This window comes from Drosophila obscura, unplaced genomic scaffold (genome assembly GCF_018151105.1).
Source record: "Drosophila obscura isolate BZ-5 IFL unplaced genomic scaffold, ASM1815110v1 contig_58, whole genome shotgun sequence".
In the NCBI taxonomy this organism is placed as follows: Eukaryota; Metazoa; Arthropoda; class Insecta; order Diptera; family Drosophilidae; genus Drosophila; species Drosophila obscura.
In genome coordinates this window covers 2,337,929-2,342,570 of record NW_024542848.1, presented here as the reverse complement: position 1 = coordinate 2,342,570, position 4,642 = coordinate 2,337,929, and positions in this window count along the sequence as shown.

The following is a 4,642-nucleotide window of genomic DNA, read 5'->3' as shown; positions in this document are numbered from 1 at the left end:
GGGTTGCTTGGCACACGGGCGCCCTCTGGGCGGGGGCATCTAGGCTCGCAGCGCCGCCTGGCGGGGGGTCAGCCCGATGTGGGCTACCAGACCTTGCGGTTTGCACGTTAGCCAACACTGGTTTACAGCTGATTACGCGATCAGCTGGCGTGACCTGCACAATATAGTGGGGGCAGCCACATTTGGTCGCCGAGAGATTTTTTTGGACGCATAGTGACAGTAGAAGAGAAAAACCACACATACAACAATTTCTCCTCTCACCCCTGTCCACGGGCATCCAACCGGACCACTGGACCCAGAAGAGCCCGTCCCAGGGACACCCGGGCCGTCCCGCCTGGGTGAGTGATCCGCTTTTCCTTGTCGCACCATCCGTCTATAACTTTTTGTATCCTGCAGGTATCGCCGCAGCGCAGCAGCCGAGCTCCACTCGGAGAGCCGGCGCAGCACGTCCGCGCTCCACGCCTGTCAAACTCAACCTGTCTATTGCTTCCTTAAGGAAGCAGGCATCTGTTTCTGCCCAGAAAAAGCGTGGACGGAAGGCATCATTAGGCAAACCAGCAGCTAAGCGAAGCAAGGCTCTTTCCGAAGATGATAAGGATTTCTGCATCATCTGTCTGCACCTCCTGCCAAAGAAGTTGACCGCCGCAAACTCCATCGAATGCAATGAATGTAGTCGTCTGGTGCATTTAAAGTGCGCTAATATGCGTGCCAGCTACTTCACATGCAAACACTGCGACTCTGACTACGATGATTCATGTTAAAAAGTAGCATCCTTCTTTCTCTTTAAGCCAGTAGGCTCTTAAAATAAATAAACTTCCGATTTCTCGTTATTTGTGGTGATTTTATTTCATATTTTTTAATTTTAAGCGGATTTTTCAGGGTGGTCCACAACTAGGCCTATATTTTTTTTTCTCGAAAAAAGATTACTTCACTAAATTCTTGATAGAATTTTTCCGAATGAAGGAATCAATTTAGTTCTTCACTGATAGTTAGCTAACGCCTAACCACCGGGACCTCTCCCTTACCATCACTGCCTGTTCACTCATTCTCTACAACTGCAATCAACAGAGGCTGTCGCCGTGTCTTCAGACCCTCATTTGCTCGACGTAGGAAACCCTCTCCGCAGTCCAACTGGTTCAAGTTCTAGTTGCGACGACAAATTTGTAAACGGTTTATGTACCGTATGCATCCCAAATCACACACACAAACACACATTAACAGCCGGTGTTTTCACCAGGTCCCGACGGAGTTCCCGGCTGTGTACTTAGGTACTGTGCCGACGCTCTGTGTGGACCCTTGCTTAAACTATTCACCCTATCCATTAACTCTTCATGCTTCCCCCCCATCTGGAAGGAATCTTTTGTTATTCCGCTCCATAAGAAAGGTAGCAAGTCTGTTGCAAATAATTATAGAGGTATATCTAAGTTATCCGCTATTCCTAAAATGTTTGAAAAAATTGTAGCTCTGCATTTGCAACATCTCTGCAGATCACTTATATCTCCGTCGCAGCACGGATTTATAAGGCGACGATCAACAACCACAAATTTATTAGAGTTTACCTCTTTTATCATTAAAGGCTTTCAAGGTAACTTGCAGACGGATGTCATTTACACTGATTTTAGTAAAGCATTCGATTCTGTAAACCATTCCCTTTTAGCACAAAAACTTGACCTTTTAGGGTTTCCGCCTAATCTTTTGAGATGGATTTCTAGCTACCTTCGTTCTAGGTCTCAAAGAGTCCTCTTCAAAAACTCCTTCTCTTCACCTGTTAAGGTTACTTCTGGAGTACCACAGGGCAGCCATCTAGGCCCCCTACTATTAATACTCTTTATTAATGATCTGCCTTCAGTATTAACAAACTCTCGAGTACTCATGTATGCGAATGATGTTAAACTTTGTGTCCAGTATAAGGACATTTCATTTCACTCTCGCTTGCAATCCGATCTCAATAACTTTCAATCATGGTGATGTGCAAATATGTTACACCTAAATGCCTCGAAATGCAAAGTAATGACATTTCATCGCTCCAGCCCCCTTTTGGCTCCTTATAGCCTCTGCGGTGGTTCTCTTAAGAGAATTACCTTGGTTGATGATCTTGGTATTAAATTAGACCCAAAGTTAAAGTTTTCTGAACACATTTCTACCATGGCAAATAAGGCCATGGGAGTGCTTGGGTTTATAAAGAGGTGGTCAAAGGAATTTGACGACCCCTATATAACGAAGACTCTCTACATCTCGCTTGTTTGTCCGATTTTAGAGTACGGCTCTTGTGTATGGTGCCCCCAGTACAAAGTACACCAGGACCGTATAGAATCAGTCCAGAAAAACCTTTTACTTTTTGCTCTGCGTGGCCTTAACTGGGATGCAGCTGTGAGACTGCCATCTTATCCTCGTAGATTGCTTTTAATAAACCTTCCAACCTTAGTTAGTCGTAGAAAAATGCTTGGTGTGATTTTTATGCACAACCTGATCAAGGGTGACGTAGATAGCCCTGACTTGTTGAGCCGCATAAACTTTACGATTCCTATTAGATCTACTAGAAACTTCAAAGGAATTTTTGTTCCTTCCGCTTTGTAGATCGAATTATTCCTTGCACGAACCATTTAGGGTACTTTGCTCGGACTTCAATTCCCTCTACCACATAATATCCACTACTAATTCCCTTCCTCTTCTTAAATCACTAATACTAACATACCTTTCCAGTAATTAGTACTATTTCTTAGCTATCTTTTCATGTCTAGCTCTTTGAGTTGTGTTTAGCTTTAATTTTCCTCGAATTTTATTCTAACCCCTATCTTTCCTGCATGCTCGCGATCGGTTGGGTAACACGCGTCGCGCGTCATGCGGCAGCGCCCCTCGGTCGGTTGGCGGGAGGAGGGCTGCGTTTTTGTCTGGGTTCCGCGCATAACAGGCTTCCGCTTGGTGTCGCATGGGCCACTTGATGGTGCAGTCATTGCATATCAACGTCCAGACAAACGGTCATTCCATCATTCATACATTTCTTTAATTAAAAAAAATATATATATGTATATATTTACATTCACGGGGGTGCCAATTCGAATCGATCGAGCCCTGAAGCAAGAATTTCAGTTCTGTCGTTCCCCTCTCCAACACAGCTCTTGGAGAGCTTTTTATATCCAGTGATCGCGACGCTTAGAAACGTCTAACAGTTCCAAACTCTCGACCGTCGCCGAGTCCAAAAACTCCAGCGTCATCCGTCGAAAAGGTCCCTTCAGGTTCGACAAAGAAAGAAATCAAGCCTCTTCCGTCCTATTCAAAATCTCAAGATAATCCACAGTCGCGCGTTACTCGCAACGTAGGACAAAAAATGGCTGAGTCTAAGAAAACAGCGTTAGACGATTTTATCGCGGCATCGGACCGTCTCAGCAAATTCGAGGCCCGAATCAATACTCCATCCTTCGTGCAGGTTTCTCTGTTTTCGCTAAAGATCCGTCTGAACGAGGTGAAAACATTATGAGAAAAGGTGCGGCTAGAGTGTGAATTCTGCACCAAGGTTCTTAACCAAACTGAGCCCGACATTGAAGCGATGCAAGGCATGCAGGCAAAATACGAGCATTGCTATTCGGTGTACGAGAGATGCGTAACAAACTTACAAGAGCAAATCGAAAACACATCGACTCCCATTCCTTAAGCTGCCTCTAGCTCTCAGCAAGGTGGTCTCAGTCGTCGAAATCGAAACTTTCAATGGCGATTATCTAAAACGGCTCACATTCCGGGATCTATTTTCCGCCATTTATACCAATAATCCAAGGCTGACTAAGCTTGAGATATTGTATCACCTCTTCCACAAGACTCGCGGGGAGGTGCTATTCACATTGTTCCCATTGATAACCGCTTTGCTGATGGAGTGCTGGTATTCCTGGTGTCCTCAAAACTGCCTCAAGTGACCTTGTCGCTTTGGGAGCAATCTCTTCCCAGCAAAAGCGAAATTCCGTCATGGCCATGAATAAATTCCTCAGTGAGCGATACTTGTCACGCGAATACCCCCATGCAAGTGCTTTCCCGGCACGCTTCTGCACCGTGGTACTCCCAATCAAGAGCCCTCTGCAACAGTTCCTATCATTCCAAACCCAATTCAAGATATACAGTCCTCTTTATCATCCAATGTCCAAAGCTACTACACAGCGAACACACAGGGTGTTCTGCTAGGCACGGCTATGATAAACATATGCCACTTGGGCACCAGGTTTAAAGCACGTGTATTGATCGATTCTCGATCGGAAGCAACGTTCATTTCCGAACGTCTGTTCAGAATCATCAAGCTTTCCAACCAGTTGGGGTTCAAGTAACGGGCTTGAACCAAGCAATTTCAGGCAAGTCTCAGAAGATATGCCACTTCCAAATAGACTCACCATCGAAACCGAGGATCCACATAGAAACCTCGGCTTACGTACTCCCACATGTTGCAGGCACCTTACCCTCGTACCCAGTTCCTCAAGGTTTTGTAAAGGACCTGCCAAACATCCCTCTTGCTGACCCTTCTTTCTATAAGAGCTCGCAGATAGATGTGCTCTTAGGTGCAGATCTCCTTCCATCTATTTTGCTCGGCGGCTCCCAAACCAACATTTGCGGCTCGCTACTCGGTCAGGAGACCATATTTGGATGGATCCTCACAGGACCA